The sequence below is a fragment of the Scardinius erythrophthalmus genome (assembly GCF_964197995.2).
Source record: "Scardinius erythrophthalmus genome assembly, chromosome: 18".
Classification (NCBI taxonomy): Eukaryota; Metazoa; Chordata; class Actinopteri; order Cypriniformes; family Leuciscidae; genus Scardinius; species Scardinius erythrophthalmus.
This window is the reverse complement of record NC_138238.1, coordinates 38756057-38772350: the sequence shown is the minus strand read 5'-3', so window position 1 is coordinate 38772350 and position 16294 is coordinate 38756057. Positions and strand designations below refer to the sequence as shown.

Below are 16294 nucleotides of genomic sequence, written 5' to 3'. Positions count from 1 at the left end.
AATATATATATGATGTAGATATTGATAAAGATGCATGGAAACCCGTGTCGAAAATAGTCGCTATTGTGAGTTTGATTCATGCATTGAAAATCATTCATGATACGACGTACAAACAATTTTCCCTGCAGAATGTTCACTTCAACCATCAAGTAAAATGATTTAATGTCAAAATAAACTGACAGAGCCAGTGTCACCGTGACCTCTGACCTCCTGAGATGAACGCTGTTTTAAAGCATGTTTTCCTCTTCACGAGGGCTATAGCCGCTCTCTCTCTCTCACACACACACACACAAGCGAGGGTCTTAATGACGCACGTGTGTTTGTCAGATCTCCACATGCACTAATGCAACAAAGAATCGCATCTCCAACCCTTTTAATCTCAGTGAAACGGAGAGAAACATCCTAGCGCTCATTAATTCGGCCCTTATTGATGTGCAAATCCTGCTTTGATCAATTCTGCAAGGTTTTGTCTCACGAGTGGACAAGTGTTACGCAGAAGCCTCAACACGCGGACAGAGAGTGATGCACGTCGAGCATAAGAGCAGAGACTTCACATTTAAACACAGCCGAGAGAAATGAAGAGCTTTCTGTGATTTCAGATGCTCTGCGTTCGCCACCTGTCCTCCTGCACTTTCATCTGTTCATCTGCTCTTATTTACACCACACAGTCCGTCCAAAGTTCTGCTTTGATCGGGTTCTAAAGTTTTTAACGTGGTAAAGAGGTCATATCACGAGGACTCACATTTCCTTGATCTTCTGAGATGAAAGAGCTTCCAGAAAACACAACTTTCAGAACTCTCTGAATTTCTTTCTCTCGGTCCAAAAGATTTGAAGATTTCGTGACTTTCTGATGAAAACTGGACCCTCATTTCACCAATTATATTATTTCAACAAATTTCTGCACAGGATTAGGGGTTTCGAAATTTGACGGGGGGAATTGCAATTTTAAATAATTAAACACAATGAAAAAATAAAATAATTTAGCCCTTAAAAATACATTCTTAATTTAATATACTTATTATATTTGTGCATTTTATTAATAATTATAATTAATTATTTTTTAAACAATTAAGTTTTGTTATTTGTGTTATCTAATGGGATCAGAAAAAATAATCTTGGTTTTCTTTTAATAAAATAACATTTTTGAATTAGGATTATTTTTCTGACTCCATTATGTTATGATTTGGTTGAAACATGGAGGAAGCAGGATCCAAATGCAGCTCACTTTATTAAACAAACTCCAGACTTACAAACTCAAATACAGGAACGGGGAACAGGACTCAGGAACAGAACAACCAACATCCACTTAACAACATCAAGAACTCACAAAGACTGAACTAGACACAGGGCTTAAATACATACTGGACTAATGACGAGACAAGGGACACCTGTGAACATTTAAACAATCAACCAATGACAAAATGACAACAGACAGGGGAACACAAGGCAAGATCACATGACTAGAACAGGGGATCACATGACAGACAAGAACCAGGAACAATAAACAAAACCCAAACCGTGACATAGCCCCCCCTCTATGGGCGGCTCCCGACGCCCATAAAAACAAAAACATAAGTTCAGGAGGGTGGTGGAGCGGAGGCGGTCTTGGGGGAGGGATGGAGGGCCAGGCCCGTGCAGAGGAATAGATCCAGGACATGGCAATGGCGGGCCTGGGCCATGAAGCGTGGGTGGACCAGACTGTTCAGGGGACCAGAGCAGACCAGGGTGTGCGGGTGGCCAGGGCGGATCAGGATGTGCAGAGGACCAGGGCGGAGAAGACCCCTCGGGCGGCCACGGCGGAGAAGACCCCTCGGGCGGCCACGGCGGAGAAGACCCCTCGGGCGGCCACGGCGGAGAAGACCCTTCGGGCGGCCACGGCGGAGAAGACCCTTCGGGCGGCCACGGCGGAGAAGACCCCTCGGGCGGCCACGGCGGAGAAGACCCCTCGGGCGGCCACGGCGGAGAAGACCCTTCGGGCGGCCACGGCGGAGAAGACCCTTCGGGCGGCCACGGCGGAGAAGACCCTTCGGGCGGCCACGGTGAAGAAATCCCTTCGGGTGGCCATGGCGGTGAAGGCTTATTGCCCCCCCCCAAAATTTTCTTGGGGAGGTTAACGGACTTAGGCGCCAGGTAGGAGGAGTCCGGTGGCGAAGGCGTGTCAGGGCTGGATGAGACAGGCAATGAAGGCAGGTCAGGGCTGGACGAGGTCTGCGACGAGGGCAGGTCAGGACTGGACAGGACCAGAGATGAAAAGGGCTCTGAGCTGGGCAGGAGCAGCGGTGAAGAGGACTCTGAGCTGGGCAGGACCAGCGATGAAGAGGGCTCTGAGCTGGGCAGGACCAGCGGCGAAGAGGGCTCTGAGCTGGGCAGGACCAGCGGCGAAGAGGGCTCTGAGCTGGGCAGGACCAGTGGCGAAGAGGGCTCTGAACTGGGCAGGACCAGCGGCGAAGAGGGCTCTGAGCTGGGCAGGACCAGCGGCGAAGAGGGCTCTGAGCTGGGCAGGACCAGCGGCGAAGAGGGCTCTGAGCTGGGCAGGACCAGCGGCGAAGAGGGCTCTGAACTGGGCAGGACCAGCGGCGAAGAGGGCTCTGAGCTGGGCAGGACCAGCGGCGAAGAGGGCTCTGAGCTGGCGGGAAGTGCAGGCTCGGCTGGACTGGCGGGAAGTGCAGGCTCGGCTGGACTGGCGGGAAGCTCTGGATCAGCAGAAGCGACGTGAACCGTCTCTAGATCAGCAGAAGCGACGTGAACCGTCTCTAGATCAGCAGAAGCGACTTGAACCGTCTCTGGATCAGCAGAAGCGACGTGAACCGTCTCTAGATCAACAGAAGCGACGTGAACCGTCTCTAGATCAACAGAAGCGACGTGAACCGTCTCTGGATCAGCAGAAGCGACGTGAACCGTCTCTGGATCAGCAGAAGCGACGTGAACCGTCTCTGGATCAGCAGAAGCGACGTGAACAGTCTCTGGATCAGCAGAAGCGACGTGAACCGTCTCTAGATCAACAGAAGCGACGTGAACAGTCTCTGGATCAGCAGAAGCGACGTGAACAGTCTCTGGATCAGCAGAAGCGACGTGAAGCTCAGTCTCGGCAGGGCTGACGTGGAGCCAAGGCTCGGCGGGACGAGTCCCTGGAACGATGGCCTTTGTGGCAGCATGTGCTGACATCAGCGGGGAATCGGCCACGCTGGAAACCAGTCCTTGACGGCCATAGACCAATCCAGTGGCTGGCTTGATGGTTGGCGTGACGTGAAGATTCTCAGGCTGGGCACATGAGACGTGAAGCTGTGAAGACTCTGGACTGGACGGGACCAGCGGTGAGGGCTCTGGGGGTACTGTGAGCTCAAGGGGTGTTTCATTAGCCAAGCCCACAGTAAATGCCAAACCGCTCAAGGAGAGGGCCAGGTCGACATATCCCTCCAGGGTCCAGCCGGTATAGTCCTCCGGCATAAATTGAGCAATGTCATCATCCAACCCGCTCCAAAACAGCTCCATGAGCTGGATGTCATCTAATGATCCCAGATGACAGCAAGTCAAAAAGTCCCTCGCATATCTCTCAATGGGCTGGCCATCCTGAAACAATGAAGAAAGGAATTTCCTCAGGGCCTGGTTGCTAACCACTGCTGGATCCATTTTGTGGTGAGTTCTTCTGTTATGATTTGGTTGAAACATGGAGGAAGCAGGATCCAAATGCAGCTCACTTTATTAAACAAACTCCAGACTTACAAACTCAAATACAGGAACGGGGAACAGGACTCAGGAACAGAACAACCAACATCCACTTAACAACATCAAGAACTCACAAAGACTGAACTAGACACAGGGCTTAAATACATACTGGACTAATGACGAGACAAGGGACACCTGTGAACATTTAAACAATCAACCAATGACAAAATGACAACAGACAGGGGAACACAAGGCAAGATCACATGACTAGAACAGGGGATCACATGACAGACAAGAACCAGGAACAATAAACAAAACCCAAACCGTGACACATTAGCAGATATTTGTTCCTGTTTTAAGCACAAACTCAAACTCACTTCATTTTGATTCATTTTTGACTTAATGTCTTCAGTCATTTTGCTTCTCCAGTAAATGTTTCTTGATATTTGCATGGAAACCAAGACTTGTATTTTATATATTTTGTTGCAGTGAACTGATTAAATGCAAGCTGAAGGAACAGAATATGATTTCTATCCTTCATTTACAGGCCCTGCATGTACTTTTCTGAATAACAATATCAATATGCCTCGTCCCTTATTATCTTCTCCCAGGCCATCCGCAGTGTTGAACTGAAGAGTGCTTCGGAAAAGAAACATTTGTGAAATTCCCACTCTTTTTTTCCTGCCGCCATCAGCCATTTGAACAGAAAAGAGAAAAGCACACACACACACACACACACACACACACACACACACACACACACACACACACACACACATAAATTAAGTATGGAGATATAGTATGAAGGTAAAACAGTAGCAAAACTCGAGAGCATGTAAATGTGAATTTGAGAACTTGTACAATAAATATTCGTACTTGTACATGAACATTTACACTCACAGCCCCAATGTGAAAACCTGTAAAATAAAAATCTGAAGTTGAATTTTGAAATTTGCACTCGCAGATAATAGTCACAAACCTGTATTCTGAATCTGAAGCTGCAGACAAGTAGACACAAATGTGTAAAATGCCATTCACAGAAATACAACGACAGACACAAACTTGTAATATATATTTTGCGTTTAATCTTACGTTCACATTCGCGGTACTACCTCAAATAGGCACTTGCAACTTCTCAAATCTGTCACTGCAATTTCAAATTTCGCGCCTTGACTTTTGCTACTCTTTTCGCGATATATCAGGTGCAAAACTAACTTGTGCACTTGAAACTCAGAAGCGGTGAGAGAGAAAGGGGGGCGGGAGGAGGGGGGGTCAAAGGAGCCGTTTTATTGGTTGGCACCTAGCCAATGAAATGGGAGTTCGATGATGTCACGGAACCCGCGTGCACTGAAACACTAACATGGCTTAATGCATTAGACTGATATTAAAATAAATAAACGATATTATCAAACTCAGTAGACACAATGCTAATGCATACTACAGAAAAGCAGATGAGCACAGAATATGACGTAAAACATATGACGTATGCCATATATATTTGCCATATCTGGTATATATATACCATAGACTGTAGGCTAAAAGACACACACACACACACACACACGTACGTATATATATATAATTTATTTATGTTTTGTTTGTTTTTGTGTGTCCAACAGTTAGGCTAGGGTGAATATTTAAAACATTTACATTTTTCCAAAGCGACTTACATTGCATTTCAAGGTATACATTTTACATTCTTATCAGATAATTTAGGTGCATTTTCATATTGCAATGGAATTGGCATATATATAAGCAAATGTGTGTTCAGTGCAAATAAACTCGCTGCCTGTGTTTTATTAATAAAGTAACAAATTATGTGTTTTTTTATTGTTTTTAATTTTTATTTTATAACTGTTGGTCCATTAAGCCTCATTAAGTGTTTTCTTGGGTTCGAGGAAAACGTACAATTAAACGCGTTGCGTTCATATTCTGTGCTAATTTTTTTTCTGTATGCTTTATGGTGTTTCCTGAGTTTGGTCTTTTAATACCACTGTCTCAATTAAACGCGTTGCCTTCATATTCTGTAAAACTATTCCAGTAAAACTAATGATATTTCATTAAAATATTTTCCAAGTGTTTTAAAAAATAGCTGATACATAAGCATAAATGTTTTCATTGTGGCTGGCGTTGTTCATTGGTGAGGCATCGACCAATAAAATGACTTCATTCCGACCCCAGCCCCGCCCCCGACTCTGCTCTCTCAAGTCTGCATTTACAAGTGCACGAGTGAGTTTTGCTACAGGCATATCGCAAAAAGAGTAGCAAAAGTCAAAGCGCTAGGATTTGAAGTTGTACTGCCAGATATGAGAGGTTGTGAGTGCCGACTTGTGGTTGTACAACGAAACTGAACTAAAGCACAAAGATAAATGTGTAGTACACAATTGTGCCTGTCATTTTGTTTATGTAAATGACACTTTACACATTTGTAACTATTAATCTGCAACTTCGAATTCAAAACACAGGTGTTCTGAGTATTGTCTGTGTGTGCAAATCGATAGATGCAGCTTTTCACATCAGAGCTGCAAGTATAAATTTCAACTTACAAATACAAATATTAATTTTACAAGTTCTCACATTCAAATTAGCAAGCTCTCGAGTTTTGCTACTGTTTTACCTTCATAATGTAGAAACCTCACTGTGTTTGGGCAGAGATATACAGATATACAGTATTTACAATGTAATATATTTATTATATTATATCTACATTTATTTGCATAAAAACTGTCCCATTGTTTTAGGTTATAGAAAAATCTTCTTAAAGTTTCTTCTTATCTTAAAAGTGCACTTTCTAATAATATTGAATTAAAAGGTTTACCAAAACCTTATTTTTCAAATATTTTGTTGTGCTTTAAAGCAGTGCACTTATTTTTATGTGTTGACTAGCATCTTAAAGTGCATGTAAAGTACTTGATTATATTTTTAAGTTTTATTCGATATAACATCAGAAGGAATGACATTAAACTATATTTTGGTTTACAATGAATACAGATTCGGCTTCCATTTCAAAGACAATAGAAGTAATTATGAAATTACATATAAAGATGAACATAAGTGGATCAAAAAACATTTAATATAAATTTAAAGTATAATGTTTAATTGCAAACTATGTGCACTTAAGTGTATTATTTCATTTTAAAAGTATGCTAAAGTGCACTTCTTTTTATGTAGCTTGATGTTGTTTATAGATATATATTTTGATGTTGTTTATAGAGGTCAGACAGGTAACACTAGAAGGCTATATCTGTGGTGAACATCTGACATGAAGCCAAAGTGATTGGTTAATCATAAAGCCAGTTGCTGCCTCACCTGTTCTAGTGTTGTTGAGCTTCAGCTGTGCTGTCCATCAGAACGACACACACACACACACACACACACACACACACACACACACACACACTCAGAGCTGACCCCCGAACACAGACACCAGAACAACAACAACAACACACACACACACACACACACACACACACACACACACACACACACAGAGCTGAACCCTGAACAGACACCAGAATGACAAACACACACACACACACACACACACACACACACACACACACACACACGCACACACACACACATTTAGACCTAAACCCCGAACACAGACACCAGAACAACACACACACACACACACTCAGACCTGAACCCCGAACACACACACCAGAATGACAACACACACACACACACACACACACACACACACACACACACACACACACACACACACACACACACACACACACACTGAGACCTGAACCCTGAACACACACACTCAGACCTGAACCCCCGAACACACACACACAGACCTGAACCCCGAATACACACACACACACACACACACACAGACCTGAACCCCGAACACACACACACCAGAACGACAACACACACACACACACACACACACACACACACACACACAGACCTGAACCCCGAACACACACACACCAGAACGACAACACACACACACACACACACACACACACACTCAGACCTGAACCCCCGAACACACACACACAGACCTGAACCCCGAATACACACACACACACACACACACACAGACCTGAACCCCGAACACACACACCAGAACGACAACACACACACACACACACAGACCTGAACCCCGAACACACACACACCAGAACGACAACACACACACACACACACACACACACACACACACACACACACACACACACACACACACACACACACACACACACACACACACACACACACACACACAGTCAGACCTGAACCCTGAACACACACACACTTCCAGCCCTTCTCTCAGATGTCCTGAACGCATCGCCTCTACTGTGTGACTCTCTGTTGACTGTGGTTCAGTTGCCTCGGGTTAACACGAAAAACCACGGCGAAACATTCACACAGACATGAATAAATGCTGATATGCAGATTTGTGTTTCCTCTGAAATAAACGAGCTCTAAACGAGCCGCCCAAAGCTAATTCATCTCTCTTTTGTTGAGCCAAGTCACACATTTTCAGTTCATTTGTTGAACAGCAGACTGCGATGAATCTGCCTGTTGACACAAAACACACACGCCAAACCAAACGTGTGTGTTCTCTAGACATCTGGTGAGCTGGAGAGGGGCTGTCACGGGCTGGTCTGCGCTTCGGGGGATTGTGACGAAAGAACTGATTTTTCTCTTTCACATTTACCCCCAGTCTAAAAAACACTGGGTTAAAAACAACACAATTGTTTCGTTTTCAACCCAAGGGCTTGGGAAATTGGGTTCTTTATTTAACCCAGCATACTGGGTTGATTAATATTTACTATAGTACTAGCTTTTTTTTCATTCATGAATTAATGTTTACAGATTAACTTAAATCCTCTAAATTAAAAAAATAATAATAAAAAATACTCCACACAACCACTGGTTTGCATGATAATATTTTACAGTAGGCCTATAGCATATTGTATATTTTGAATACATATTGCATACATTTAAGCTCTTTTAACAAATATTAGAAGTAAAAATGAAACATTTAGAAGTAATTCAAGAGTAATGGACCAGTCTCTGTTGTCCCGTTTCCACCATAACGGCGCTGGATCTCGTGCCGGAGCTTGTGTCATGTCTGACCCACATTTGACCCAGGATCTGGGTTACACAAAAACTACCCAAACACTTGGTTGATAAGTCTGATCCAGGATCTGGGTAACACAAAAACTACCCAAACACTGGTTTGTTACGTCTGACCCAGGATCTGGGTAACACAAAAACTACTCAAACACTGGGTTGTTCCGACTGACCCAGGATCTGAGTAACACAAAAACTACCCAAACACTGGATTGTTACGTCTGACCCAAGATCTGGGTAACAGAAAAACCACCCAAACACTGGATTGTTACGTCTGACCCAGGATCTGGGTAACAGAAAAACTAACCAAACGCTGGTTTGTTACGTCTGACCCAGGATCTGGGTAACACAAAAACTACCCAAACACTGGGTTGTTACGTCTGACCCAGGAGCTACCCAAACACTGGGTTGTTACGTCTGACCCAGGAGCTACCCAAACACTGGGTTGTTACGTCTGACCCAAGATCTGGGTAACACAAAAACTACCCAAACACTGGGTTGTTACGTCTGACCCAGGATCTGGGTAACACAAAAACTACCCAAACACTGGGTTGTTACGTCTGACCCAGGATCTGGGTAACACAAAAACTACCCAAACACTGGGTTGTTACGTCTGACCCAGGAGCTACCCAAACACTGGGTTGTTACGTCTGACCCAAGATCTGGGTAACACAAAAACTACCCAAACACTGGGTTGTTACGTCTGACCCAGGATCTGGGTAACACAAAAACTACCCAAACACTGGGTTGTTACGTCTGACCCAGGATCTGGGTAACACAAAAACTACCCAAACACTGGGTTGTTACGTCTGACCCAGGAGCTACCCAAACACCGGGTTGTTACGTCTGACCCAGGAGCTACCCAAACACTGGGTTGTTACGTCTGACCCAAGATCTGGGTAACAGAAAAACTACCCAAACACTGGGTTGTTACGTCTGACCCAGGATCTGGGTAACACAAAAACTACCCAAACACTGGGTTGTTACGTCTGACCCAAAATCTGGGTAACAGAAAAACTACCCAAACACTGGGTTGTTACGTCTGATCCAGGATCTGGGTAACACAAAAACTACCCAAACACTGGATTGTTACGTCTGACCCAGGATCTGGGTAACACAAAAACTACCCAAACACTGGTTTGTTACGTCTGACCCAGGAGCTACCCAAACACTGGGTTGTTACCTCTGATCCAGGATCTGGGTAACACAAAAACTACCCAAACACTGGGTTGTTACGTCTGACCCAAGATCTGGGTAACACAAAAACTACCCAAACACTGGGTTGTTACGTCTGACCCAGGATCTGGGTAACACAAAAACTACCCAAACACTGGGTTGTTACGTCTGACCCAGGATCTGGGTAACACAAAAACTACCCAAACACTGGGTTGTTACGTCTGACCCAGGAGCTACCCAAACACCGGGTTGTTACGTCTGACCCAGGAGCTACCCAAACACTGGGTTGTTACGTCTGACCCAAGATCTGGGTAACAGAAAAACTACCCAAACACTGGGTTGTTACGTCTGACCCAGGATCTGGGTAACACAAAAACTACCCAAACACTGGGTTGTTACGTCTGACCCAAAATCTGGGTAACAGAAAAACTACCCAAACACTGGGTTGTTACGTCTGACCCAGGATCTGGGTAACACAAAAACTACCCAAACACTGGTTTGTTACGTCTGACCCAGGATCTGGGTAACACAAAAACTACCCAAACACTGGTTTGTTACGTCTGACCCAGGAGCTACCCAAACACTGGGTTGTTACGTCTGACCCAGGAGCTGGGTAACACAAAAACTACCCAAACACTGGGTTGTTACGTCTGACCCAGGATCTGGGTGACAGAAAAACTAACCAAACGTTGTGATGTTACGTCTGACCCAAGATCTGGGTAACACAAAAACTAACCAAACACTGGGTTGTTACGTCTGACCCAGGAGCTGGGTAACAGAAAAACTAACCAAACACTGGGTTGTTACGTCTGACCCAGGATCTGGGTAACACAAAAACTAACCAAACACTGGGTTGTTACGTCTGACCCAGGAGCTGGGTAACAGAAAAACTAACCAAACGCTGTGATGTTACGTCTGACCCAAGATCTGGGTAACAGAAAAACTAACCAAACGCTGTGATGTTACGTCTGACCCAAGATCTGGGTAACAGAAAAACTAACCAAACACTGGGTTGTTACGTCTGACCCAGGATCTGGGTAACACAAAAACTACCCAAACACTGGGTTGTTACGTCTGACCCAGGATCTGGGTAACACAAAAACTACCCAAACACTGGGTTGTTACGTCTGACCCAGGATCTGGGTAACAGAAAAACTAACCAAACGTTGTGATGTTACGTCTGACCCAAGATCTGGGTAACACAAAAACTAACCAAACACTGGGTTGTTACGTCTGACCCAGGAGCTGGGTAACAGAAAAACTAACCAAACGTTGTGATGTTACGTCTGACCCAGGATCTGGGTAACACAAAAACTAACCAAACGCTGGGTTGTTACGTCTGACCCAGGATCTGGGTAACACAAAAACTAACCAAACGTTGTGATGTTACGTCTGACCCAAGATCTGGGTAACACAAAAACTAACCAAACGCTGGGTTGTTACGTCTGACCCAGGAGCTGGGTAACAGAAAAACTAACCAAACGTTGTGAAGTTACGTCTGACCCAAGATCTGGGTAACACAAAAACTACCCAAACACTGGGTTGTTACGTCTGACCCAGGATCTGGGTAACAGAAAAACTAACCAAACGCTGTGATGTTACGTCTGACCCAGGATCTGGGTAACACAAAAACTACCCAAACACTGGGTTGTTACGTCTGACCCAAGATCTGGGTAACACAAAAACTACCCAAACACTGGGTTGTTACTAGGGATGTCAACGATTAATCGACGATCGATTAATTGTCGATAATACATTTAATCGATAGAACTTATCGATCATCGATTAAGCAGGTTTTCGTGCGCGGCGCGCTGCTCAACCGCGAAACATGTAAAGCGAGCGCGCCGGAGTTATGTTTGGGACCATTTTACACCTTCATCATCATGTAAGTTTGCGTGTGCATTCGCAGCCTTTTGTTTTGTTCAAATGTAAGTTGTAATACTGTTTATTTTGTGTATGCCTATCTATATCTGATTTATCTCATATTGGATGCATTTGGTTAAGAACACTGTAGTAAAGCGTCAGCTTCAGCGCGCGCAGCTCAAACGGCAGTGCACGACTAAAGGCGGGCGTACACGGTGCGAGTTCGGACCAGGATCGGACACTCGGGAGGTCGTGAGATATTGCACACGTTGCGAGTCAGTTTAACTGATAATCGCGTCAATGCAGCTGGTCCACGGCACGACTGTCCTGCACGAATTTTATCCCGAGCCGGCAGCAATCACGTGAGCTTTCGCGCTAAACACAGAGACCGTCAATATTGCATGCAGGCAAAGCTTCAGAGAGAAAAAATGACAGAAATGTGTGTGCAAATGATTTGTTGTAAAGCAGAGAACAGTAGCCATTCAACGTAAAAACTAGAGAGAGAGAGAATTATTATTTTTATTTTATTATTTTTATTTAATATTATTATTATTATTTTCTGTAGTACAATGTTCAAAATAATTTTCTATGCTGTTTTGATGCTTTGGCAATACAATTGTATTTTTGTCATGCCAATAAAGCTTTATTGAATTGAACAGAATTGAATTGAGAGAAGTGTGTGTGTGTGTGTGTGTGTGTGTGTGTGTGTGTGTGTGTGTGTGTGTGTGTGTGTGTGTGTGTGTGTGTGTGTATGAGAGTGTGAGAGAGGGAGAGAGACAGTGTATGCGCACGCTGTATGGTTGCTGCCACTGAGGTATAGCCCCACGTGGTTGTGTATAATTTGGAAATAGGAGACAGCTGGTGAAAATCGGGCCGACTCCCCGAATTTTTTAAACATGTTTAAAGATGATCGGAAGGTCGGGGAGGTGCTTATAACGTGCTCGGCTCGGCTCGTAATTCCTCTCACACGCTGCGAGCCGCGAGCATGCGAGCATCACCGATTCCACTCGATTTCTCCCGAGTGAAAAAAATCATCTGCGAGCTCGTAAAAAAAGCAAAAATCGCACCGTGTACGCCCGCCTTAATAATGACTATTGGGACTGTAATATTACATAACATTATAAAGAGAACAATACTGTAATAAAACATTGTGAATTATTTGGGTTTAGTTGCCGTGTCGCGTTGCTCCAGGAAGAGCGCGTCCACAACATGAGTATACTCATGTACTGGAGCACTTTGCTAGCACGTTATTTATCTAAAAGAAACGCATCCTATATGAGATTAATCAGATATATTTAAAATAAACATAATATTATAACATAAACATATAACTTAGTTCAAGTTCACTTGTGCATGAATTTGCGTCATTTTGTGCAGATATAATTTGTAATATTATGTTTATTTTAAATATATCTGATTAATCTCATATAGGATGCGTTTCTTTTAGATAAATAACGTGCTAGCAAAGTGCTCCAGTTTAACGGTAGCAGATTCATTCAGCGCGTGCAGTTGTTCCAGGAAGAGCGCGTCCACAACAGTCACACATTCTAGCGCATATGAGGCGGCGTTGGTGACGCGTTGTATTAGTAGTTATATTTGATTATTAAATAATTAATTTAATTATCAATCACATCGAAACATTTTACAATCCTACTAGCCCTTTATTTATATTTAAAACCATTCTAATTGATTTGGTGAGGAACATTAGCATTTGCAGACCCTGTCATGCTGTTGGCCACATGCCACTGCAGTTGATGCATATCGCAGTATTAAGGCTAACGATTAATCGATTAATTGATCGTTAATTTAAACGACGATCGATCATGGGAATTTGTGAAAATTGACATCCCTAGTTGTTACGTCTGACCCAAGATCTGGGTAACACAAAAACTAACCAAACGCTGGGTTGTTACGTCTGACCCAGGATCTGGGTAACAGAAAAACTAACCAAATGCTGGGTTGTTACGTCTGACCCAGGAGCTGGGTAACACAAAAACTGCCCAAACACTGAGTTGTTCCGTCTGACCCAGGAGCTGGGTAACACAAAAACGACCCAAACACTGGGTTGTTACGTCTGACCCAGGAGCTGGGTAACACAAAAACTGCCCAAACACTGAGTTGTTCCGTCTGACCCAGGAGCTGGGTAACACAAAAACGACCCAAACACTGGGTTGTTACGTCTGACCCAGGAGCTGGGTAACACAAAAACTACTCAAACAATAAATAAAAAAAATAATCCAAAAATTTTACCTAAAAGGCTCAACCCAGGATTTGGGTAGAAAAATTAACCCAAGATCCAGGCAAAAGACTGGCCTTGTGCCATACACTTTTCACAGAGTGATCGCTGGTAGGATTTTCTTAAGCCAATTGGTGAATTGAACCAAGGGAGGCTTAAGTGCGAAAGGAAAATGAAAGGCTCAAACATCTGCTTAAGTTATCGGCGTTTCCTCTACGTGAGTCACAGTCAGCATCAGAATCACAAGCATGATCTCAGAGATCATCGATATAGAGTTTCAGTACAGACATCCTGATTATTTATTATTTCTCAGCCGACACTCTCAAGGTTAAGAGAAATGTTCGTGATACGTCTTACGTAAGTACGCAGAAATACGCCGGGCATTTCAACAACAGCAGGTGCAAAGTGAAACTGTACAAACTGGCACACAAAGGTCAGTCAAACGGTCAGACTGAGCCAAGGATCTGTCCTCAAACTGCTCTATTAATACCAAGCGTGCCTTATTAGAGTAGATACAGACTACTTCTGTTTTTATTGTAAAATAACTATACGCACTGCACATAAATGAACTAGATTGGCATTTACTAGATTGCAGCAAAGGGAAAGTGAACCAGACGCGACAAACGCACCTGTACATACAATTCACTGCAGTTTCCAGCCGAAATAAACTCTAGTGGCAGCAAAACACCAACAACTTTTATTCCTTTTCACACAGATTATGATTACAGGGGCAGATTATTGATTTATCAACACTTGTTTTTCATGCAGTTCCTTGCAAAACACTGTTATGAGCTCAAAACACTTTTCCCAGTGCATGAGTTATAAACCTACACATTTTGACATTTGCATCACATATGTGTGTGTTTTCTGACTTGCATGTTTTTTACAATGACCCTGAGCAACCAACAAATATGGAAGAAACAGCTTTGCTATATTATACAATGTTTTATTGTGTCACTTTAGTAAATAAAAGAACCAATTTATCATGCAACTCATAATATATATTGATGAAGAACTGAATGTGCAACTGCTTAGTATAAATACACATGACCTTTGACCATTTTGTTCTTTGACATGCACATGCAACCAGTGCAGTTTAACCACAAGAAGTTGTGTTTTAAATGCCAAAACCTTCCATCAATGTACAGCAAATCGATGGATTTTCATCTTTTACTCTGCAAAAAACAAGTATATTGTCTGGTTTTCCGATACAAATATCTATAAATTCTTAAATCAAGATACATTTACTGGAGAAGCAAAATTAATTAAGTTATTAAGTTTTGTTTTCTGAACAAAAAAAAGTTGAGTTTATGAAATGAGTTTATACTTTAAACCAATGGGGTCAGAAAAAGTTTATTTTTCTGACTGACAGATATTTGTTCTTGTTTTAAGCACAAACTCACTTCATTTTGATATTTTTTTCAGAAAAACAAACCCTACTGTTCTTTGTCATTTTACTTCTCCAGTAAATATATCTTGATTTATGAATGTTTAGATGGTTGTGCTGGAAAACAAGACAATAATTATTTCATAATCAAGAAAGTGATTATTTGCAGTGCATAACAAGCTCAAAATATTAGGAATGTAGAACAAATCATAACCAAAATCTCTTAAAGGACATTCTGCAGTTTAAGCACTATACCTAGATCAAATGCTATTAAACATGTTGCAGATTCCCTCACAGACGTCCATTGCAGTGATCAGTCCAGCCCTGACGGATTAAGTGTCGTCACGAGTTCACACACACACACACACACACACACACACACGTCGGAGAGAACCGGGAATGCGGGCAGGGTTTCCTAAAGGATCCAGGATTGGCGAGAAGTTCAGAGGTGACTGAGTCGTGGAGAGAAGTTCAGGCTCTCCATGTCAATATGAGCACGTTTAAAAATATACTTGTCACTAATGTCATATATACTATTTATGTCTCTAAATATACGCAAGAATAAATCATGACTGGAGGATTAAACTCCTTATGGCCCTCCGAACGGAATATTTTAGAAATACAAAGTGCTCGCTCAAAACTATTCTTTGGATATAATCAGACTGCATTATAATAATATAGGCTAAGATAAAATAGGCTAATATAATATAGGATAATAAAATAAAATATAATATAATATAATATAATATAATATAATATAATACATTTATTGGTATAGGGCTTTTTATAATATACATTGTTTCAAAGTAGCTTTACAGAAAAACATGATGTTAATATTCATAATATCTTAAAATATTCATGCATTC

General features: G+C 42.7%; 1 protein-coding gene across 7 annotated transcripts in view; it reads right to left on the bottom strand.

Moving 5' to 3' along the window:
- Positions 1–16294, bottom strand: part of LOC308706925 (uncharacterized protein) — a 66550-nt gene that overhangs the window by 32362 nt on the left and 17894 nt on the right. Inside the window, exons 1-2 of one of the 7 annotated variants that reach the window (XM_081392837.1) lie at positions 7532–7714; positions 6976–7005 (exon numbers count right to left, since the gene is read on the bottom strand). The exons of 4 other annotated variants lie outside the window; for them this stretch is intronic. The gene's annotated coding sequence lies outside the window, so the exon portion shown is untranslated. Of the gene's footprint in view, positions 1–4226; positions 4348–6975; positions 7006–7531; positions 7715–16294 lie in introns of those variants that run through there. 2 more of the 7 variants (XM_081392840.1, XM_081392841.1) reach the window with 2 other exon arrangements.